At 40.4% G+C, this 25,701-nt stretch overlaps 1 protein-coding gene and 2 long non-coding RNA genes across 3 annotated transcripts in view; 1 reads left to right on the forward strand and 2 right to left on the reverse strand.

Moving 5' to 3' along the window:
- LOC138179118 (uncharacterized) overlaps positions 1-25,701 on the reverse strand; it is a 183,253-nt gene that overhangs the window by 152,088 nt on the left and 5,464 nt on the right. The gene's annotated exons all lie outside the window — the stretch shown is intronic.
- On the forward strand, positions 1,957-25,036 carry LOC138179072 (uncharacterized). Its single transcript, XR_011172924.1, has 4 exons — positions 1,957-2,031; positions 23,016-23,216; positions 24,151-24,518; positions 24,605-25,036. It is a non-coding gene; the product is annotated as an uncharacterized LOC138179072 (long non-coding RNA).
- On the reverse strand, positions 8,904-10,444 carry LOC138179137 (uncharacterized). Its single transcript, XR_011172935.1, has 3 exons — positions 9,812-10,444; positions 9,121-9,420; positions 8,904-8,981 (listed from the first exon to the last, which is right to left on the reverse strand). It is a non-coding gene; the product is annotated as an uncharacterized LOC138179137 (long non-coding RNA).

Consider the following 25,701-nt stretch of genomic DNA (forward strand, 5'->3'; position numbering starts at 1 on the left):
TCGAAGGAAAGGAGAATATCGTTCATGGCAAAGAAATTGAAAAGCATTAACGCGCGATCGCGCAAAATTCAACGACGCTATAGGGACCGTTCGAGCAGCTTTTACGTCCCATAATTCGCGATAATCCTTATCTTCGACGCTGTTTCCCGTACCGTTCGTTCGAATGCACACTGCGGCTGGCAGTCATTTCACGTCTATAGAGTAGCGATAGCACCACCTAACGCTGATTAATACGTCATTCGCGTAATCCTCAATGATCGTGGACGTAACGAGGCCGTGGATGATTCGGTGTAAATAGAAACGACCAGAATCAGCTACCTTCCTCGTTCGCGTGTCCCATCAAATTTATTTGTCGTTAAAGAATTTCGAAATTTGTTTTCCTGTTAACGTAACGATAAATCAGACTACCTTAAGATCCGATCTAATCGTACGAGTATGAAACTTCATCGGCCATGCAGGGAAAATACAAAGACAGACTAGAAAGCACGAGACGAAGCGATATTTGAAAATGTCTCGTATAACACGTCTAATATGTATACTCGTGAAAGATTTCTAAGATGTTGGAATATTTTCCTACTATTCTCCATCCACTTAACCTCGCTCGAATCGCGTTACAAGCTCGCGTATATCTTACGTAACGAGTATATCGATCTTGGGCGATCTGGATCTCGAGAAGCTTCTCCGAGCTTTTCGCCTCCTTGTCAGTTCTCTTGCCAGAGGACTCATTAGCTTAGCCACTCTGTGGTCGGATCTTTCTAGAAAACCCTTATCGTATTCCACGCGCCACGGGGCACCGTGGATCCGAGTAGCCACGAGTCTCCCCGAGTCATTGGCCTCGTGCACGCGATCCTCGACGGCGGACAACGATAACAGAGAGCGTCGGGCCCCTTGTCAGCATCGCGAAACTGTAAGATCCGCGACTTTGGAATCGCGCTAGTATTAGGTTGTCCGGAATGTTTCTTTCGTTTTGTAAGGAAATAACAGCCGTACGATGTTTTTTGTTTTATATCAGTTTCTTGAATTATTCACGAACGTAATAATAGAAGTAGAACGAAATGGATCACACGTAATTCGATGAAATAATATAAAGCAGAAATTGTCGTTCATCTGTTATCACCTTATGAGACGAAAGAAACTTTCCGGACAACCTAATACTTCGGATTTCAAGAGTATCGCCAGTGAAAATAGCTATGCAACTTAAACTCTGATGAACACGTTTACGATCCCGGTTTATCGGTAATACGATACTTTTCGAAATAGATCGACGTCGCAGGATACGTCGATCTTGACACGCGCGTCCCTAGAGAAATCGACGATGACACGTAATTCACAACTTGGGTAAAAATTCGATTATTCTTTGCAGCAATTTGTCGGAGAGCGTACACGGCAGGGAATATACGCGAGCGTAATCGAGCTGAACGCTCGGCAAGTGCGACATCCTCTTTGCAACACGGCGATGCGCATTATTAATAGCTACACGCAACTACGAAGATTACAACTAACGGACAAGAAGCTGGATATTCAACCGGCCTCGCCTAGAATCCTAGAAAAATCGGCGAAACGAGTTTTCTCGGGCTTGGCTAGCCTCCTGTCTAACGTCCTAGACGTCCACAAGCCCTCTCTCCTCGTTGCTTCATTCCTGCATAATCGCCAAGCGCTTGGCGACGCGCGTTCTCTACGCTTTGCCAATTTTTCCTATTTCTTCGTTTTCTTCTTCATTCTAGGTTTTTCCATTCAGTATAGGAAAGAACGTTCGATTGGAAAAACGATCGCGTTTTCTCAGCGTCGAGTATGTGTCGTCGTTGATCGTCTGACGTTATAATTACGGTAGAAAGAGCAGTGGCTTCGCTTAGATTTACTTTAATTAGATTTAGATTTGTTATTTATAGAAATAGCAGGAACTTGGAAAACTTATCTTTTAGAATTATTCGCCAACTCTTTGCTATAATAATAATATATTTTGTTTAAAATAATGGCAAATCTTCTTTAACGGTACATGATCGAATGGACAAAAATTAGTTTCATTGGTAAGTAGAATTACTCGATAATTTCGCCATTTATACCGATTTTTCCGTCACAAATCTTCTTCTTCGTCGCACAAAATCTCGCGTTACAATAAATCTCGTAAATTTGCAAATTGTTCGATTTAAAGAAACACGAGGAAATTACGAAATCCGACAAACTTTCACCAGAAAATTTATTAAAAATGTTACTGTCTGCGGTATAAAACGATACAACTTCTCAATAACGTGCGGCCATCCATAAAAACGATTCGACCAAATAAAACCCAGGCGCAAAAGAATTTTATGTAATCCGTGGATCTCGGTTGGCAAAAGCTTTCAAGAAGAACGAGTGTAGCCTGTAAAGTAGATGTCCAGAGTCGAACGGCAGCTGCACGAGAGAAGCTTCTTATTTTTAAATCAACGTCCATTAAGGCTGGAGCGCAAGGTGTCCAGGATGACGATGCCCATTTACGTCCACGACTCCGTGAAATCACGTCGATTCGTAAAATCGTAAAATTGTCGCGATGTCACCTCGATTTTTTTCAGCTGCAGCATTGTCCAATGACGACCATCGTCGTACGCGCCGTGGCACGAGACGAAAGATTATCTGTTTGCACGTGGAAAACGACTCGCTGCTGAGAGGATCGTACGTGTGTAACAGAGCCGTGAAAAAAGTTGCACGCTTTAACAGCAGCGTATAAATTATACGCAACCGAGCCGATCATGCACCGCGATATGGCACGTGCACGTGTGTAATTGTCGTTCAAAATATCGTTGGCTGTTGCGATAAATGTGAATCAGAGATCAGGAACGTTCGATGAAACAGGGGATGATTGGCGCGACTTTTATAATAATTTCTATCGCGAGGTACAAGTATAAGTAAATATGTAATTTAATTATCAGCAGACTAGTAGGATATTTTTGACAATTTCGAGGTTTCTATGAATTTTAAAAGAGAATGGAAAACAAATAGGGATTTATTTCGTTCGTTGAATATCGTAACAAGTATTTTACTTTGGATATTCTGGTAGGTACGTACATATACCGTGGACTGAGATTACAAGAAAATATTTCATAAAATTATTCGACAGATTTGGATGAATAAATTCGGATTTTTACGGGGCAATGAGATGAAATCGGAATAGAGATTTTTCTCATCTTCTGTCGTAACGAAAAATCTATAGAGATCTAGAAAATCATAGACCATAGCTAGGAGTATTATCATCGAATTTCCAAGATCCCAACAGGTGAAAATACAAATTAGTAATTTCGGTAATTAATTCATATATTACGTGTAACATGGTGTGTAAGAAAATTCATTCATCGGGGCAAAAGCACGTAACATTACTGATCGATAAACACGGCGATTAATCACGCTTTTACAACGAACAAAGAAAAACGCGCGCGTGCAAGACAACCAGCGGCGTTATTTTACAAAGGTCCCTCATTATGCATAAAATCCTTACGTGTCCCTATGAAAATGAGTCGAACAAAAAAAGAATGGAAGAAAGAGAAAGAACGAGAAAGAGAGGACACATGTCTCGTTCGTGATTCATCGTGAGCTGTACACGCACACGATTAAATCATGCTTCCTGATAAAACGGGGCAATTAAAAGCAAATGTAATGTTGTTTGCGAAGAGTCACGTATTACTGAAGTGATGGTTAAATAAATTCAAGAATAATGCGATAGGATTTAATTTCCGAACCAAATAAAAGAAATGACTTTGATACGATAATGCGGACTTAGCTGAAAGCGTATTGAACTTTAAAGTTGCTTTATTGTACAATACAAAATTATTACTATACTATTTATTATTATACTATTTTTATATAAAATTAGTAGGCGTGACTAATCCATTGGATCGAGAATCTTCGTACGATTGTGAGAAATTTTTAAGCGCAACGCCATAATATGCAAAAATATATAAAAATTACTCAAAGCGAATTATTTGTTACGCTATTTAATAAGCGAGAGAAATCTTTTCGTACGATAGTTACAAAAGGTTGCCTTCCATCGCAATGAAACGTTTTTTCAACAGATCCTACACTTCGTTCTCGCAGTACCAAGTTCGTGCATTTACATGAAAATATTTGAAATTTATTACACACGTACAATCGGTATACATAATAAACGCTATCATAAATTTAGTGACGTAGAAATCCTTTTTGAATCCACTGTCCAATCCATTTCTTCGGTTATGTTAATAAAAAATATAAAACTACATAAATATTTATCGTTCGCTTATCGCATTCAATCCTTGCAATCTTTAAATATATCTACCTATAAGTGAAAAGCTAATTTCAAATTTTTACTTTTCCTCGCCGACATGACGTCACAGGTGAATTGGCGAATGATGATCGCGTTCGTGTCTTAACGTTAAGCAACCTGTTATATTATCGCGATTATCCAGCTCGTGGCCTCGTGCAAGAGCAACCAGATGCAAGAATGTTGCAACGCAACTTGAGTTGCACGGTCGCGTTGCTTAAACCAAATTTATTTATCAAGCGGCGAAGCTATTTAATATCGTAATCGACGGATGAACCGCGGACTCGATGCAGAAAGTCGCGTACACGCGTGGCGACGTGAACCTCGAACCGCGTATACGTCGCTAACGATATGTTGTTTTTATTATTATTATTATTATTATTATTAGGTTCACGCTGGGTGAGAATTAACGTCTTATTTCGTTCTTAGACAGGGACCAAGTCTTGGAGAATCACGAACGCCACGATAGCGAATTTGATGAATATATTGTCTTTATTAAACTGTTCGGGAGATAAGGCTGTGTTCTCTGCTTGACGTTAATAAAATTGCCTCCTGCGTGTGACGATCCAAATAAGATGATAAATCACGTTTTACGTTATCAAGACTATTTTCTGAACGAATACATTTTAGTTATCGTTAATAGTAAATCGTACGCAATGTAAGAATCAATCGTAAATCTAACTTCAGTTTCACAACTGTCGATAGCGTTCATACAGATACTTGTTAAAAAATGTTAATTAACATTGGCATAGAAATATCGGGAAAGAATAAGTCTTCTACCGAGTATATATTCGAATATGTACACCACTCGAGCCTCTGAGAATCGCAGAAGTCAACCCACTGATCAAGTGCATAGATCGAAATGCAAAGGAAAATTACGATTACAAATATTATTTCCTAAATTTCGCCTTGGATTTTCCTACGATTATTTCTGTCGTCTGATTGTAACAAACAAACTGACGAAAAAGACCCTCTGATTCTCAAGGTATCGAATACCACGATAATTACGTAGCTGATTGGCGAATCGAAGACTTCGTAAAATATGCAATTGATCATAGACGATTATAATATGAAGCAACGTACACAAGGAAAATAAATACGTGTAGTCGCGTTTCACTTCCTCTGCTAATTGATTTCTTATTTTACCGATAAAATGAATCTTTCGAAAAAAGACTACAGCAGAATTTGCCAAATTTGCCAACAGTCACTAACCTCAACCTGTATAATTATCCAGAATGTTCAACGACTATATCAATCTTATCCCATAATTACATACATATGTAAATCATTTCCAGGAACTCGACCTTACTACACAGTAAACAACTCACCACTGTTAAATTCCTTCGCCGCAACCTATCTGGTAGCGGTTTGGATCCTTCGATCTCGATCGTTAGCCCCGCAAGGACACGCGGGATCGAGGGTGGTGAACGGTGGCCTCGGTCGACGAGACACGCGCGCAGGCAACGGGATCGAAAGCGTTCCTTCCGCGATCCGCGATCCAACGAACGGCCCACCGGGCGTGCCGAACCGTGTCACGGCGTCGCACTCGATTACCGGTCGTTGCTCCCCATCCCAACGAATAAGCAGTGATTTTCATTCGACTTGATACCTACGAGCCTACGATTTTCGCCACACTGTCACGACTTTTCCAAGCATGTCGCGTAATCTACCTATTAGAGATCCGTGTCGCGTGTATTCGCTAAAAACACACGTTCGCGAATGGTGTTTTCGATGTTCGTGAACGTTCGAAGATGACGGAAAACAAACCTGACGGGTAGAATTTTCTTGTGTTTTATTTCCATGTGGCTTTACCGCTGAAGGGTATGAAAATGGCAAGACTTTGTTACGCTCAAAGATGCAAAACGTTATTGGAACACTAACCTTCCCACTCTTTTGTTCGTCTAGCTTTATGTATTGCATTGGCAACTAAGTGATTGCCACCCAATGACAAAATCCGCAATCATTTAGTTGCCAACGCAATAAATACTTGTGTTATCTGATCGATCAATTTCTTAATTCTTGTTAATAGAAGAATCTACGTGAAGTTGGACGAACGAAGGAAACAACGACGAACGTACAATTTTTTAATTAAATTTTGAAACCGGTCGCTTGACCAGCCTTGGCAAGGTTAGCGTTAAGTCTCAACATGTTGCAAATTAACTTTGCACTGAATAATCAAGCTCGTTGTATATTACAAGACATTGTGTATTACAAGACACGAGAAAATATCGAACGCCGTAATATACCAAGTAGCACGCTTTACACACAAACTATTTGCAACGTACGTGCGTATGTTGAAATCGTCCAGCTTCGTGAATAACATACACGAATGACTCGTAAATAGAGTCAGCTAGTTAAGAGATAGCGTGAGGAATAATTGGAAAAAACGGAGGAAAAAGAAAAAAGAGGAAACGAAATGGAGCACGTGAACGTGAACACCTTGGACGTATATTATCGGCTGTTGCAACGTGACGAGAGTCGCGTGGATTTTTCTGTCTAGCTGCTGTCTGCCTGGTAACTGCAGAGCACTTATCGATAAAGAGACACGCTATTAGTGTCGGCTGGTGCTATCTTACGTAGCATCGTTACAGCATACACGCTCGGATATTTTATTCATTCGTCATCGTCTGCCACGTTTTTTTAGTCCCTCACCTCGACGCCACGTAACGAGACGTAGTTGTCATACCTAACGCGTTTCGAGTTTTCCCCTTTGAAATAAAAGTATAACGAACTGGATGTTAAATTGCAGTTGCTTTGCCCTGAGAAGCCAAATTCTACTTTTTATAATTTCGTTAATTAAACAAGTACGCGATTAACTGAAATATACATGTAAAATATGCAAAATAAATACCAACGAGTTAAATGTCGAGTGTCTAATTATTCGGTTTCTTTCGTTTCATAAGGTGATAATAGATGAACAACAATTTCTGTTTTATATTATTTTATTGAATTAGGTATGATCGTTATATTTCTATTATTACGTTCGTGCATAATTCAATAAACTAATATAAAACAAAAAACATCGTACGTCTATTATGTCCTTATAAAACTGTAATAATATTTCATCTTTTCAACTCGTACGTCCAAAAGGATGTAAATTTACACGAGCATTCACAATAGCTAGCATCACGAGCTAATAGCAATAGAAAAGAATTCAGAGTTTCTCACTTTACAATTACTATGCCGATAAACATAAGATATAAATAGGAAACGAAGCATAAAATCGAAAATCATCGATCGATATCCGTCGGAATTGTCTCCGCTGCCAATTTGACCAACTTCGTCGAAGCATCAGAGTGCCATCGGTCGTAAGATGACCGCTAACGTGGCCGATGTAGCATTGATGTGGCGCTCGACGACAGACACGTACGACGGCCCGCGCGACCAGCAGCATTCGAATTCCATTTCGTGGCAGGGATGATCGCCTCTGCTGGTCCGCTTGTTTATCCGTTTGTGCGCCCTTTTAAAAATAGGCGTTCATTCAAGGATCCCGGCCAGACGCTGGCCAGACATTCGACGCATTGTATACAGACGGGCATTTTGCCGGGTGCATTCTCGCCACGCGTGTGTCTTTATCGTGCACGCTAGTGTACACGTACACAAACGTCTTTGGAAAGGAAACAGACGTGGCGAAGAAACACGCGACGATGTCGATGTTGGACGAGAGCGCATTCAAATTAGAGACAGTAGAGGCTCGCAGTTGTACGAAAATATAATTGTCAACCTGAACGTTTGTTTGCCGGTCTCGTTATATATTTGAGAAGAAATTTACTCGTTCGCGTTATGTACGTATGTAATACATATTGGAAAATGCTTGCACAGATTTTCATACGTCGTATCGTTTCTTAATTCTATGCGGAGAGATTAATAGATCGTATCCGACGATTTAAAGAGATCCGATTTGCAAAGATTAAAAATAAGAATTTAACAAGATATTATAGAAAAATACTGTAAGATATTGGAAAGAACGATCGTTTTACTTTTTGAATATTTTCTACATTTGGATAAATATTCGATGAATGCATAAGTCACATCTACATCCACGTAATAATATTTCGATCGCATATAGCAAATTAAATTCATTGATTCTGAAGCAATGAAACAACCTACGTTCTGCGAATATTAAAACAAAAATATTTCACGCGCAATGTCGATAATACGATGCTTCCTCGTAATTGTTCGACTTGCAGCCTGTACTTCGATTCCCCGAACGATCATCGCATTTGCAGCCGTTAACTAATTTAGCTAGCGTTACATTTTCCACATTCCCCCGACGATCGTTTGGCTGTGGCGACGTGCTCGTGACAGTGGCTGATAGCTCGACCCCAGAACGTAGCCAAGAATTCGATTGCACCTTCGGATGATCCGCACGTTCGACTAAATCGCATAACACATCCGTTGTGTATAACAATAGAGAATGCGTAGCAAATCCTAAAGAACGACCACATCACCAACGACACGCGTTTCGAATTTTACCGCGAGACAAATCCTTCGCACAGGAATGGAAATGTCTCATTAAACCGATGTATATTAAGTCGTCCGAAAAGTTTCTTTCGTTTTATAAGAAAATAATGGATGCACAACATTTTCCGTTTTATATTATTTTATCGAGTTACGTACGATTTATTTCGTTCTATCAAAATAAAGATCACAACGTTCGACGGATTAGGTTTCACGTTTGTATAAAGATGCATCGTTACAAACGACGAGTCTGTAAAAGAAAGACACTTTCCGGACAACTTAATACATACGGATATTTCATTTATAATTCTTAGAGTGAACAATAATTGTTAGGTTTTTGTTAACGTACGCTATATAATTTGGATATTGTTGTTAAACTTTCCCACCACTATATATAATTTTCGATCACTAGATATACTCTTTCCTATGTTGCGTCCTTTAAAGTTTCAAGATTTCGAAATAATTTCTCCAGTTCATCTTCCAATTTAGAATTTACATCTGAACGCTGGAATATTAAAATCGTGGAACGCTTAAAGTTTGAGCCTTTGAATATTTAAATATTTAAATTATCGAATCTCTGGATCTGCGAATTTCCTCTAATTTACGAGTTTCCATCGTCACACCTTCTCGACCATTGTTACATATCTTGGAAATACTCTCGGCGTTTCTCGATCACTGCTATAATTAACCTAACAAAAACAATATCTTCGTAAAACACAGAGAAAATTTCTCGAGTCACGTACACAAGCCCAGCAACTATACCAACAACAAAAACAACTCATCGACCGCTTGTACGCTTGTATCGCCGTCGCGTTGACGAACCTACGTCGCGTTTAAGCATTTCACGCGTAAACGAGCAACGAAAAGAAAGCAAAACGAAGCGAGGTCGGTCGACAATCGGCGTACAAGCGCACGGAGATGTACTTGCGCGAAAAGAGTAAGAGAGTTGCCCTAATCGAGCTGTGGAAGATACGATAAAAGAGTGAGCAGCCAACGCTGCATGATAACGCGTCTCGATGTGACTTCGGCTCGTTCGCAATACATTTACCAGTGAGATACGTTGAATTTCTTCGTACGTACTAGAAATATGTTTATGTCACCCTCTTTTCCCGGTGGTACGAGCAGCCACCGCGGCAACGTGCACGCAGCAAGAGGTTATTTTTGTTTAGTCTGCCTCTTCCCTCCTAAACGGTTGGTTGCTACTGCATACGGTTTATACATATGTAGGTGCACACCACCAACCGAGTTGAATTATTTCATCGCCACTGAATCGTCACGTTTGGTTATGACGTGTAGAATTATACTGGGCGTTTCTCCACAATCGTGTAAGAACATTAATTATTACATTGGCGAGTGAAAGTCGCGTAGCCTTGCGCTGTGACCGAAATTTTCTCTCTTAGAGCTCATCGACCTTTCTAACGCCTTTGAAAACCTCCGCAAGCAAATAGGTCGCGACGTTAACGTGGCATCGCGTTATCAGCAGTCAATTGAAAGATTAAGCTTCTGTGAAGTTTGCGTACAAACCGATCCTCGAATAACGCGTTCCAGTAATAAACGAACTTTGCTCTGAAGAAATTCCACATTGATCGTTTCTTTATTTCGAATCAGCTCGTCGTATTTTTTCGTATTAGCTTGTCCCAAAAGTTTCTTTCGTTTCATAAGGGAATAATAGTAGACGCGCAATATTTTCTGTTTCGACGCGAACGAAACGTACCCTACGATAACTAGAGGACGACTGAAGGAAGCAGCTGCGTGCAGGTAGTGAAATACACTTTTGGGACAACCTAATAGTAACAGAAACAATAACTAAATAGTAACAGTAGTATAAATCGTGGACGAGGGGCGTAGGGGGTGTCAGGCGAATTATAAACAAGCGGTTGCGGAACATGTGGTGGGGCTAAGACAAAAGACGCGAGGCTAAGACAAAAGACAAGCAGTTGCTAAGGGATAAAAACGAATTAACAGTTATCGTGAGTTGAGAAGTCAGAGAGTGCCAATTGCGTTGTCGAAAGAGTTTTGCTAGCGTTGTCGAGAGAACGTTGGATCCGTGGTGACGAGAGTTGCAAATTAACAATCTAGTTGTTTTAATTATAATACGTTCACGTTAAACAACCATCGTTTTCTGTTTCATCAACATCTGTTTAATCCATTTATTGTAAATAAACTAATTGTAGTAAAAATCCTACAATAACGTACTGTATTATCGAATTATATTTTTTCACCTAATAGCATAATCTTATTTATGCCGGATACTCTCTGCTAAAGAGGTTAACGATCGACGACGATGGAAGATCGTCTCGGATCAACGCACGGATCCTCGAAGCGGTTCGAAAGAGCTGCGCGCAGAACTGTGAGCAAAATCGATGTTCCGGATCACGCGAGAGAGACGCGCATAAAACGCAAAAGCCAGGGGAGAACTCGCGTTGAGATGACGTTTGATTCCCGTGTCGTTCTTTTCACGATAGCCAGGGGAATACGAGTTGGAGTACCGCGTGACTAGTAACAAAGAGCACGGCGAATACTCGTGATTACGGGGACCAATGACAGCCACGAGTATTACAAACGATTTAGAAGTGTTCGTTACAGTGCAGTGCGTTGATTTAATCCGCTGGCCTCGTCATGGCGAACGAGATTTCGCAGTTTCGCTAATTGCACCGTTCGAGGAATTCTAAACGTTCGAGAGGACCTTTCGTAGTTCACCCATCGCTGCAACACTGTACATTTCATCGACAGCGTCGACGCGACGTTTCGTTTTCGAATTACAATTGCACTCGATTCGATTAGGCGAACCGCTATATGAAGAATCGAATATAGTAGGTTGTCCGAAAAGTTTCTTTCGTTTTATGAGGAAACAATAAACGCACGATGCATTTGGTTTTATATTATTTTGTCGAATTACGTACGATACATTTTGTTCCGTTGAGACAAACAGCGCGACATTTCACAGACTTGCTTTCACGTTTGTACGAAAGTGCGTAAAAAACAGGTTTGCGAAAGAAAGACACTTTCCGGACAACCTAATAAAATATATGCAAGCAGGGGCAATTCGACGAGTGTTTCCGTATTATTTATTCCGTATTGCGGTGAACTGAAATTGTAATTCTACGGGAGGTTGAGAAAGTTTATGTCTTTATAGGGTTCAGAAATAACGATGATCGATGTCTTAAGATAGTACATAGAATTGTTTGTAAGTTTTATATTTTATAAGTAACCACAATATTCAGTGGAATCGTCTGAGATACCAATTACATACAGGCTCGAGCATCTATTCCAGTATTTTATTCTATAATTAAATTTATTATTAGGTTGTTCGGAAAGTTTCTTTCGTTTTATAAGGAAACAATAGACGCACAATGTTTTTTTTATTTTATATTAATTTATCGAATTATGCACGAACGTAATAATAGAGATAGAACGAAATGGATCACACCTAATTCAATAAAATAATATAAAACAGAAATTGTTATTCATCTATTATCGCCTCATAAAACGAAAGAAACTTTTCAAACAACCTAATATATTACGCAATTATTTCGCTATCCACCGTATACTACTTTTATGTGAAAATTATATTTCCAATAAATATCTTGCATTTTTGTACGAACAGTTTTAGATTTCCTTTCAATTTTACCAATATAATAATAACGTCGTGTGATTACAAGTTTTTACAAGTATTTATATAGCTTTATTATACATATCTGTACGCGTCGTCAGTGGAAAACAGCCAAGAGACTATCGGACATAGGACAGCCGCGGATGACTACTGGTCGATGGCCCAGTACTCTGCACTTGGTACCATTTTCCTACTCTGCCCGACGCACCCTTTCTCTGTCCCTTTCCTACCCTTTTTAGCTATTCGCCCCTCACTCACGCGGTAGTGGGATAAAGAGGGGACAGGGAGAACGGATTAAATCAAAGGGAGAAGGGTCTGACGCGGCATCGGTGTCAGCGCATCAGGGTGTTTTCAACTGTACGCACACACACACACACACACAAACTTGCCTGGTTAATGGGACGCGTGGAAACGACGCGACGCGTGCCTGGTTAATTAAGGGTTTGCAAACTAATCGCCATTTCCCGGATATTTTTGCTTCACGTTCGTGCGACCGGAGCACTTGAATTTTCTTCCTGAATTTTGACACCGTAATTGAAATTTCGTTTGCCAACCAGCAAAAGACGCCTATTAATTATCGTGCTGCGATATATTTAACGTGTATTAATTACAATGTTGGTTAAACATAGTACTCGTGTGTCCCTCATTTCGGAAATTTAATTTCCTGTTTGTTGGCAAATTGATAGAACGATAAAAATATTAATACAACGAAAAGGTAGATAGCGTGCGTAGCATAAATCTTGTTATCATAGCTAAATAACATAATGATATCGTAACACGGTATACGAAAGTGAATTAAATCAGGAATTATAGTTGAAATAAGATTTAAAAGGTATAGATACGTAAGTAGACAAGACAATTATCGAGTCATGTTAAATTTTAATAATTTATACTCGAACAGTGATAACATTTGCCTGACAATAATACGAAATGGCATAAGCATAAATTGGGGTTATACATTCTCGCGAAAGTTGTTTCTTTAGTTTTTTTTATCCATATCACTGTCACTTTCCACGTAGCTCCGAACGATCTGTGTCAAGGGATTAATTCACAAGTTGATTGATTAATCTTGGGAATTCTATCTGTAGACCGGGACGACCTAATGGAAAAAGTGCTTAACAAGTTGTGCTTGTAACTGGTCGAAGAAAAAGGTAATCTACCTATAGGCTGACAGAATCGATTATTGAAAATGTAGCAGAAAATATCGATATTCTATGCAAAAACATATAGGATAAGTACAAGAGCAACGAATTAAATTTAATTAATTTTTGCTATGAATAGAATAATTCATTCGATAGAAAATAATAGATTTTCCCTACGACGTATTATACCAACTCTCCGTTTGCAAAGTAGGTCATTGACGATTCAAGATATCTATCTTTGAATTCTCTTCACTCTTTCGTAGCTTTTACTTTTATCGAAAAAATGCCAAGTATTTGACTTAACGCGAGATTACATTACAATACGATGTAACAGAAAGATCGATGAATATTTCAGAATTTCTGCAGATTTTTAAAAAATTGAAAAGAAATTTTCAAAAGTGTGATTTCGAAGAATCCTATGAAAGACCACTTTCCTTCGACCATAACAGAAACAAAGAATTAAATAATCCACGAATAATCGACAAGGCTGAAAAGTACACAAATTTAAGCTATCAAGAAATATTCCATTTACGATGGAACATCAAAATCAGCAGAATTAGCAAACGAAAAAATTCCACAGAAATGGCCAAAGATTATCAAGAACATATGTTTTCGAATAAACAAACATGCATCGATGTATAGAATTAAAATACACGGTCTTTAGTTAGCGAAAAATCAAGTTTCCTAATTGTCCGGTCACTGAATCCAACGTCAAATAAAAAAATCTCAACTCCTGAAAATATCGAAGACAACGTTTCAGAATCTGCCTGTCCCTCGCCATAACAATAAAAATAGATCGTAAGAAATTCGTGGAATTCCAAAGTCCACCTCGAACGATTCGACACTAAAAATTTCATTAAACGACTAGGGAGGTTTCGAAATGGTAACGCGTGCTCCTCGTCACGCCACACCATGAAACTCGTGTGTTTCGTTGCGTGTGAACGTGAACCTTAATGTGGCGCGGCGCGGCGTGTGGATCACAACGTCATAAATTCGAAGGCAGACAGGGCCGACACGTCGCTTCAGCGCGTAGAACGTCAGCGACAATGACGCAACACCAGAATGGTAGGGTCGACGAACCCGGCTTCGAAATTGTGTCACGTGCTTCCCACTACAGATTACAGCCTAGACACTCCATTAGACGGCCGCGCGGAAGAATCCCTATTGATAAAAGGCGGTAATTAGGCCGAACATCCTGTTTCGCTTTGCGTACACGCGTCAGCGACTACGTACACGCACCTAACGCCATTAGATCGAACAACCAACCAGTCGAATCACCCGAGTTCTCTACACTCGTACTTTTTCTAGATATAGCGCGGTAATTAACATTTACATAAATCGACAATTAATGCCAACGGGATTTAAATTTCCGGACTGTCGCATCGAGGCGACTCGCCAGGAACGTTTCGTCTATCGTTGGAATTCCGTAGAATTATCCACGTGTTTCTCAGTGTCGACGACGTAGGAGATTTCTCGAGACAGGCTTTTTCTTTTAGACATCGATCACGATAGAATTGTCGTATTGCGATTTCGAATAAAAGAGACGATATCCAACGTGTGCTGTTTTATATTAGACTCGATGGTTCTGAATTTGTATTGATCTTTCGTAGTTTGAAAAGGTATGTGATACGATGAATCAGTAACCTCGTTACGTGTTTTTCGAGTAACTTTCTGAAACGGACAACTCGCTTTCGGATAGAAGAAAGTTAGAAATGTTGGTAAATTTGTTTGCACGTATAACAGATTTTTTCTCTGTTTCATTTTTCATCGGTGAAAACGATACACATACACGCGTGATGTTTATGTGTACATTGTTGGAAAAATGTTTTTCTGATAAACGACAATGAGGTGAAACGTCGAAGAAAGAGAATCGTAGATGTGGTTATATTTAATAATGGTTACGTTACAACTTTCATCAGCTTGATTTTGCACCGTAGATTTTGCACGGTAAACACGATACATCATCGAGTTTGGTTTTTCCTATATCCGTGGTAAGTCAATCGTACTCGCAGCATGAGTTTATCGCATTAATTCGGAATAGAGACAGCAACGTTGTGATATCTCACGCTATAACGTAGGTAGAGGCACCCAGCTTGCCCATCACGCACGACCATCAATTCTCTCGGGAATTATTATTCTCAAAGAACTACCGTAACGTGCCAACTCCGCGGCAATCCTTTACCGAATGATTAGGAAAAATGAATTCTCGTACACCTAGTTCGCCCTCTATCGCGTGTTACCTATATTAACGAAACTACTTGAGGATCCTTAATTAATCATAATACCTGGACAACCATATGTTTCCAATTTATCTTGCGAATAGTTACATTCGCCTAGAAAATGTATATCCTAGAAAATTAAGTTATTTCTTTACGACGTTCGTCGAGTTTCGCTCAAAGTTGTCTTTCGTTTCAACTTACACAATTGATCTAAGAATAACCTAAATCTAAAATATATTAGGTTGTCCGAAAAGTTTCTCTCGTTTTATAAAGAAACAATAGACGCACAATGTTTTTTGTTTTATATTAGTTTATTGAATTATGCACGAACGTAATGATAGAAATAGGACGAAATGGATCATACGTAATTCGATAAAATAATATAAAACAGAAATTGTTGCTCATCTATTACGGAACGAAAGAAACTTTTCGGACAACCTGATACAACAAATACATCGTATAATTACGAAAATTTTTCAATCTGTATACGTTCCGTAAAATTTAACGCGTTAACAATATTATTAATAGAAGATCCAATATAGATACATATAGATACTAATAAATAAACTTAACCACGAATGATAAATGACGAATTAAACGTCTAAATAAGTATTTGTCCCTTAATACATATAATATAAATACATTGCATCGGATAAGTAGGAAACCAGAAAATCAAATAAATACTGAAATAAAGACAAGCTACGCGATATCACGGAAAAATAGCCAAGCAGTGAAGGAACAGTGAAAGTATCTGAGAAGCCTCAAACGTTTTAATCCACTGCGAACTCTGCAGAACCAGTAGTACTCGAAAAGATCATCTCAACTTTTTCCGGCCATTTATCAGCTACACCTCTTCATCCTCCATACACGCACGATAATCGCGTGCAGTGACAAACAAGGTGTCCGAATTAACCGGTAGCTCATCTTCCCACCGCCTCTCAACCTAACGTATCCAACACATGCGCAAACCCCCCGTATCCAACGAGATTACGTATATTAACGAACGAGAAAGCGCTCTAACTCTTCGGTTAGCTCTTTTTATTTTTCCTTTCGGCCGGATTCTCGTTCGGCATGGCTGAAAGGTATTTCCTTGGTTCCGGAAGTCGCATTATTCCTCCTGGCTGGAGGCGAGGGCCGAGTGGAGTCTGCCGGTATTATAGGGCCGGTACATATAGTTCGCTGTACAACAGTCAGTCAATACTTTATAGCACGAACCAACTTCCCATCTCCCTTCTCGTTGTTTCTCTCTCTCTCTCTATTTATCTCCCTCTCTCTCTCTTTCGCCCTTCGACGTCCCTTTTACACCCCTTCTTCGTGCCCACCCTTCTCGATCCCATCCTCATCCTTTCTAGCAAGAAGAGAGAGAGCTAGAGAGAAAGAAAGAAAGGGAGACAGAGAGAGAGAGAGAAAGAGTGAAGGGTACCAAGCCCCGACGTCGTTTTCCTCTCGTCCTTTCTTCCAGCACCGAGGGCAAATACGAGCGCGCGACGGTTTCTACGATCTCCGATCGGTCTCTCTGTAGCGGTGCCTCGGCAATATCCCTCGTATACAGGGTGTCTGATGGTAGAATCAGGTAAGAAGTGATTCTTCGTAAAAAAGAATAAGAAGAAAGCGTAGAACCAGGTTTCAAGAAATTTTAACTGTAGATCTTAACTCGGCAGAGTTTATGGTTAATTTCATTAAATCGAGTATTCCAAGGACAAAGAGAAATATCGATAGGCTAATGTAATAGCAACCGTTGTGTTTCTTTTTGAGAAAAATAGAAATGCGAATGGCCCAACTATCAGGACTACGATATAGTTCATTGATTTAATTCGCACAGTTCGTTTGTATGGAATATTATAGTAGGCATTTTCAATAGTTTCCACGTTAATGCATGAAATAAAATAAATCTTCAGTGAAATACGATAAGAATCCATGAGAAGCATTAGGTTGTCCGGAAAGTGTCTTTCTTTTACAGACACGTACTTTACAACGATGCATATTTATACAAACATGAAACCCAATCCGTCGAACGTTGTGATCTTTATTTTGATAGAACAAAATGGACGATACGTAATTCGATACAATAATATAAAACGGAAAATGTTGTGCGTCCATTATTCCCTTATAAAACGAAAGAAACTTTTCGGACGACCTAAGATGATAGTAAATAGCAAGTTTCGTATGACAACGTTTCATCCTACATTATCGACTTAATTTTTCACGAGGTATCATCCCTTGTATCGTCAGTTACCAGACCACCCTGTATATCCCTTCCAGCTCCCTGGAGGGAAGGACGAAGAAGAAACGTGAAACGTAAAGCGACGAAGGGCTGCGAATTTGCAGCGGCGAGCTTCAAGTGCATTGCCACCCTACGAATAAAATGGGAAAAAGCGTCGTTGCGTGTCGCCCGTAACTTCGCTATTTTCCGTCCGTGACGAAAAGACCACGAGTATCGGAGACCTGGATGCAGCTGTTGCCTGCCCCTGCACCCGATGATACTACTTTACTACTTTCGTTTCCGTCATCTGTTCCGCTTTTAATCTGCAATTCGCTAAGCTCGTAGCGTTCCTTTCCGATATTCGAATATCTCGCTGTGTATTTATCGTTTTACAAGTTGGCCGTGTGATTAACAGCGTATCAGCAGGTTACGTACGCTTGTGTCTATTCGCGTTGGAAGATTTTCTTAGATGTTTTAGAACATGGTGACTCTTGTTTCGAAAGAAGGCGAGGGAGAAAAAAGGATCGATTTAGTTAGAGAATTGGCAGTGTGGCTTGACAAATTCGATTAATTGGTCGGCTAGACTGATCAATCGAGCTGTTTAGGTCGTGAGTCCCCTTTGTCCTTGATTCTACTACCCTTAAAGTTATTCCCGTCTATTCCGCTGACTTGTACGTTTCTATGGTTTCCATGGCTTCGAACGACGTACGTTGCAAAACGTGGAAAATTTGTATTTCCACGACGACGAATATCTCGTTGAACGAATAGAGTCGACGAGAACGCGGAATTATTATCATTAGGTAGGTACTGTGCGTTGCTGAAAGGAAGACTAAGGCACAGGGCTAAGAGAGGTACTGCTCCGTATTGTTCACTGTCGCACGTTGCTGCATTGTTTTATTTGTATATATACGTATCTTCATGATTGCGTTGAAACAATGCTTCGTACAACAACAAATACAACAATGCTCCTTACTACAATTTCCTTATGACACCTCTTTTCCTTACAGTATCGATTTCGAAGATCCCAATACCAGGCTATTTCCCGCTACAAATTTTATTGATACAAATTCCAATATTGGACCATCTTCGTCTGAAATAATTAGAACATTTACTTTTTCTCTTTCTTAGCGAATCGATCTATCGGTCCAAGTCGCGAATCTCTTTATTTTACTACCTGAGAACCTAGCCCTGTCTATCGCGAAGATCTCTACGTTACGCAATTTCCTACGGCTTGGAGCAGTATAAATCTGAATCCTTGGAACGTTTCGTCTGAAAGTAACGATAAAATCTTTTCTTTTAACGATTCAGCAAAGATTTAATCGGGAAAAGTTTGCAAGCGCTAGAAGAGAAGCCAGTGTTCCTTCGACCGCGGCAGGGTAAATCGAGGAGAGACGAGTATCTAGGTCTGTGTAACGATTTTTAGAGTCTCGACCCCTCCGACAATCGTCCAGCCCATAAAAAACTTGAGGCACCCCACAGTCAACGCGCTGCGCCAGGGTTTCCATAGCGACCAAAGCCCTTTCGCGCCCCTCTGTCGTTGACCTATACCTACGCCGAGCTACCCTTAGAATCATGCTTGCCCTAAATCTATTAGACGAATTCAAAGATACTTTCACCGGTTGGAAATATCACGCCCTAACGAAATAAATCACGGGTGGAGCCCCGGCTGAGCAAAATGAGAAGAAGCGTGTCATTGCATACACGGAGGGAGGGTAAATTTTATATCAGGCATTGCAACTAGAGAGCACAGAGGTCGTGTAACCGGCCGTCTCTGTCTTCCAGATTGATTGATATAACTGGATGTAACTGGTGCTCGTCGTTTTCACGCTCGATCCGGTTTATCGACGCGGACAAATTAGAGACACGATGTACCTGTACATACATACGCACACCTCTTTCGTTCGGTGCAATTTCCAAGTATGAATTAAATATCAGCGGGGAAGAGTATGATGTATCACAGCCAGCACGTTATTTGCACTGAATAATTTAGATCGCACAGTTTACGCAGTTACGTGTTGCAAATAAATGACTGTTGCAACTGGTTTCGGTTGTCAAGTTTGGCATCGGTGCGTATTCCGTGGAACGGAAGAATTTGTCCCGACGATGGCTTAAGATAGTTTAAATTAGCATCTTTTTATTATTTTTTTATTAGCAATTTATTAGCATATATGTATACACGTTTACATCCTCGCAGGTATTAGAATTGGAATTAAAGCGCATTGCGATTTTATGCAGGGCGCGATAATTAGATCAAACTGTTAGGAAAATGATTGGCAGGTCAAAATTTTCTATTCGTGGAATATAACGTCCAATTGTGAGGTGTAAGAATTTGTGGAGGTTATTCGAAAGGGTTACACACGACAAATTGAGGATTACATCGTCCTGTCTTAAATTTCATTGGAAGAGTTTTGAACGAATTAGGTAAAAGAGAACACCTTTATACGCCAGATTTATAGAATTTGTATAGAGCCAAAGTCAGAATGAATTTCTCAGAATCAACGTTTCACGCGTATGAAGAATTCTTATTCTACGTTTCCACTTTATTGTTTTACGTAGAATCATCTGCTTCTCGATTTACCATCGTGAACAACCTGTGTATTCTTATTCGCTGAAAACACACATACACGCGCATAATTGTAAGAAAGACTGAACAGATCCGAGAAGAAAATTACACTGTACTCGCTTGAGAAAGCTTTAATCTCGTTCGCCCCCTTAAGAAGCCTTTAATTTCGACTTTCGCTAATAAAAGCGAAAATAGTTAACCGAGGAGAATGGTTAAAACAAGGCCAAGTATCCAGTTCATAATTCAGTTCGTAATTCACTTTTAAAGATGAACGGAGCCGTGGGTCGCAACGAGGGGCCATTATCAAGCGTCGTCGGTCGTCGAGGGAAATTTAGGCGTACGACGAGAAAGAAAAGAAATCGGAAAGAACAGCCAAAGAAGAAGAAGAAGAAGAAGAAGAAGAAGAAGAAGAAGCAGAAGGAACAAAAGTTGGTCTCGCACAATCCAGAAAGAAAGAGAGAGAGAAAGAGAGTGTATGTGTGTGAGAGAGAGGAGGAGGAAAAGGGACAGGGAATGAAGCCAAGCGAAGAAGTACGCCGACATCAGACATGCAGCGCCGACAAAAAGAAAAACGACCAAGAAGACGAAGAAAAAAAAAAGGTGAGAGCCGCGGAATCGTAAATCGAGAATTAAGTATGACGGCGAGCGGTAAGACGTATATAAATTTTCCTTGCCGATGAATAATAAATGGCGGGGAACCGGGGAATACAAGAGAGGGAGAGACAGTACGAAGTAGAAACCCGCGTGAGCGAGCCGCGGAGTGTGCGTGTTCGAAGCTGAAGAAGGGCGAAGAGAAGAAACGAGATGGTGGTGAGAGGGATAGTGAAAGAGGTAAAGAGCCAAGACAGAGAGGCAGACAGGCAGAGAGCAGAGAAAGGAAAGGGTGTGCTGACGAGAGAGATTCGAAGGAGAATGAACGACAGAGAAAGGGAGAAAAAAGGAGGAAGAAACGAGGATGAGAGTAGAGAGAGGAGAGAGAAGAAGGAGCGAACGAAAGGACGTTAACCCTTTTCTTGTTTCTCTCCAGCCCATCTCTCCGTTCCTTCTCATCGCAGGAGTGCTCCTTTCCGCAGGAGAGTTACCTACTCTTTCTCTTTCTCTCTCCCACCCTCTCTCTCTCTCTCTCTATCTCTATCTCTCTAACATTTCAGTCACTTTTTCCACCTCCCGATCTTTTCTCTTTCCAACCTTCTCTCCGCGATTCTGTTCGTTGTACCAGGTCGCCTTTGTGCCACCCGCTTCTCCCTTTCTCGCTCACTTGTTCCATCTTCTTTACACTTTTACAGGACTCCTTCCTTCTCTCGCCAACAGTCTCTCGCCCCCGTTCGCTTTCTTATTCTCCCTTCTCGGCGAGGGGAGAACAAAAATTACGAATCCGCGAGGCATTTGTCGAGAGCCACAGCTCGATCGAGGGGTTTCACCCGGCCGTGCTCTCGCGCCAGCCGTCACGTTTCAACCACAGCGAAAATGTTTAACCCTTGCGTTGTCCGTCACGAAACTACGACGTGCGGATTTTTCAAGTGTTTTGAACCGATGGTTTCGATCTTTAGTCGAATCTTAGATTCGCAGCTTTATCAAGCCCCGATTCGTATCGTTGGCTCACAGGTGAGTCACGAAAATTTGGTTTCAATTACTTTCGTATAATATTATCGGGTGAAATTCATAGCATTTCTCCGACTTAACGATCAAGGAGCAAAATTTACTCAAACTTGATACACAAACAGGAGAGAGTTCGTTATATACGACATAAAATCTATGACAAACCATACCAACGCTAAGAGACGCTGGCAACTTCTACGTCTAAATCGGAAAACCGTCACCGTTCTTCCGACACTTTTACAATTCCAAAATTACAGTTTCAAAATAGCAATTTATACTTTTCATCGAGCTAGACGTTTAAATGGCGCATGACAAAATCTCAACAAGACGCTCGTAAGGCATCCATCGTCGTCCAAAGTAGGAGGAAGATGCGAAGTTCGATGATCATGGGTTAGCGATTAAGATTCGTAGATTACGAAGTGAGAAACTTGTGTCAAAGCAACGGGGTGGAAAGATCGCGCGAATCTTAAAAATAGCATGGTCCGGGTCCGTGGTCATAAATCAAATTTACATTACTGTCTTTAACGATACAGTTTACGCGGTGTGCACTTTAGCTTTGGAAAGAGAACGACCCCGAGAAAGGACCCCCGGTGAATAATTACCGCGGAACGAAAGCGCAAATAAATCTGCATCAGTGGGCGGGAAAAAGGCGGTGCTCGCGTTTCGCAACGCGCCGCGGGATCGCACGTGAAATTCCTGGGACAGTTTGCATATTTTCGCGTGACCGTATACGGGAGACGATGGAGGCCGAGGCTTGGTTGCTTCAGCGTGGGAATGGGAACCAAACTTTCAGACGGTTGTAATTATTAGAACCAATTTGTCCGTCTAATAACACGTCATTATACTATTACAAAGTCGTAAAGATAATCATCGTGTCTACCCGGCTTTGCCAATCTATTGTTTCACGGCCTAAAGGTTCCTCTCTCTCTCCTTCTATTCCAGGAGATCGTCATTAAAGATCGTGCGTGCACAGTGCACGCGTAACGCAGCCTCCGTCACAGATTATCTGGCACGAATCGATCAAGATCAGTTACGTTGCAACTCTTCGTCGCTCGATTTTACAACAAGAAGGAAGAATTAACGCGAGCAAAGTGGGCGAATTAAATCTTTGAATAGTCGATAAAATAATTTGAACACGATGCAAAGGTACGTTCGTCTGTTTTAAAAGTCTTTGAGAACATTTTTCGAGAACTCTTTTTAAAACTTTTTGATCTCTCATATTATTATTACTCCTTCGTAGATTTCTGAACGTCTTACGATCTTTCGCAATCGTCTCGTATATGATACAAAGACAAAAAAAAAAAAGAAGCAAATATTGGGGTCGTTGAGGATGCTTATCCTGGTATAACATGGGTTAAAAAAGCAACGTTACGTTATAGTCGTACACATACGCGGTTCGGTACGTATAATTGGAGTTGAGGATCGTCGCGTGATGGCTAAACTCACAACGTGTATCTTGACGAATTCAACGGCGCGAGAATAGCGCGAAACGTTTAAAATAAAGTCGCCACGGCGGTAAATTTATCGTTTCGAACGGGAAATCTGTATACCCGTCCCTTGGGATCCGCGCGTCGCGTCGCGCGATGAAAACCACTAAAATACCGGACTGGAATTCGTACGCGTCTCCACGCAAACTACCACGAAAACTACCTGCCCTCCTTGTCACTCACGTGTCACTTCTCTATAGCGGTGAAAATAAGGTCGGGTTTTGGAATACCTGACCGGTTAGTCAGACCATTTAGTCATTCCTCTTATACCGGGTACCCGGTATCGCCACGCTCACCAGAACTCGCCTTTGGGAACTATCCAGATCACGAATTAGCTCGTAAAAAAAACGCCTCGAGGGTTACAGAAGCTCACCGAAATAAACACGTTAAGTAACGACATCGGAATACACCCGGAGACTGTACGTTCGCGTGCAACCCGCGTTTTCACACGATGAATTTCGCATACATATTTCCGCAACAAGCAACAGCGAGTCGTCTTTGGTGGAACGATTGCGCAGCAAAATGTTCGATCTTCTCTGTTCGATGGTGACAGAGCACTGGTTGCGAATGTTTTTACGTGTTTTTTGTTCAAGACAAGATCGGGGAAAACTTCGTTTACGTGTCCTACAAAGCGAGAAATTAAAACCAAGTCAAGATACTTGTATCAATTTCATTTAATTAGCGCCCTTGCTGGCTCAATCATCGTCTCCGCGTCAACTCGTATCGTGCGAACGAAAAATTATAGATACACAAGGAATTTAATAAATATCAGCGTAAGTATCAGCAGGTGTCTTAACACTTACGATCGACAGTGTATGCCACTTACTATAATACTGAACTCTGTTGTTCTCAGAACACAGTGTCATACGTACAGTGACCATATGAGTGCATACACACGTACATATTTAGAATTGTGGAATAGAACGTTACTTTCGTTAAGCAGACAATCGTAGAGTTACAGGTAAGATTCACTCGATTTCTAAAACCTTCTTGTATGTCTCTAGATGAGAATGGAATATTCGTACAAATTTGTTATTTATCTTACAGGAAAGTTACAAATAAATAATTTACCTTTAAACGATGTCAAGAGAGAAAGATTAAATGTAAACAAAATATAAAGGAATATGTTTCATCTACTACGAAAGAGAAGAATGGAGCGAGATAGAAAATATTGGGTTAATCGAATTAATCACGAAACACACTATCACAAAATGCATATTTCCAACGTTATATAGGTAAACCGACGATAGTGTTATCTATATTCATCGGTAGATAGATAGATCAGTGTAAAGATTTCATTTACGACAACACGCACACGGTAAATTAGGCCTATTAGACAGACACAACGATCTCGGCTATCTTAATGCAATAAACTCGAGCAACGCGATCTTCTGACCTTGATTCAGCTAAACTACAATTGGACTAACCGACTGTTCCTGGAATGCGGAATTAGACACGGAAATCGACATGAGAACAAGAAACAAACCAACTACCAGACTCCGATTTTTTTGTGTAAATTTATGAATTTCTGAGTTAAAAAATACAATTCTGAATTATTCCCTGAATTCGAGTGTATCGCATGATAGATCGTACGTTATATTGCGTTCATTGTGAAAAGAAAAATTCATCTCGAGAGAAAAAGCAAGAAAAATGGTCAATTATTGACGCGCCATTGCTTTTTGTTACTAACATTTCTAAAATCCACTCATAAATTCAAGATTAAAAAGTATATATATATATTCCAAGTCATTGAACTCTTCTATAAATTCTACGATTCTTCTTTTCCATAAATACGATGAACCAGCCGACACGAACAGTAACAGATTCTCACACCGTTAAATTTCCCACAAATTCTTCTACGCTAACGCTTCTACGCTTTTATATAACATTTAGCGTGATGCTTAACGAAACTCGATCTAAGAAAAATATATCCTACTCTTATGCGTTAAATCGATCAATCCGCGCTTTTACACGACGAATTCTATGTACGATGGCCAATACTGTTCAATTTCTTAGGAACGTGTCTGTGAACATTCGTAGCCATTGTTCGTCACGCTGCTTATCGATATTATTGGAAAAGCGAGAAAAACGGGGAAGAGGGTAGCGCGAAAGTTTATAAAATCAGAGGGAACGTGATTTTAACC

This window comes from Bombus flavifrons, chromosome 4 (assembly GCF_040668555.2).
Source record: "Bombus flavifrons isolate JBK064 chromosome 4, iyBomFlav1_principal, whole genome shotgun sequence".
Taxonomy (NCBI): domain Eukaryota; kingdom Metazoa; phylum Arthropoda; class Insecta; order Hymenoptera; family Apidae; genus Bombus; species Bombus flavifrons.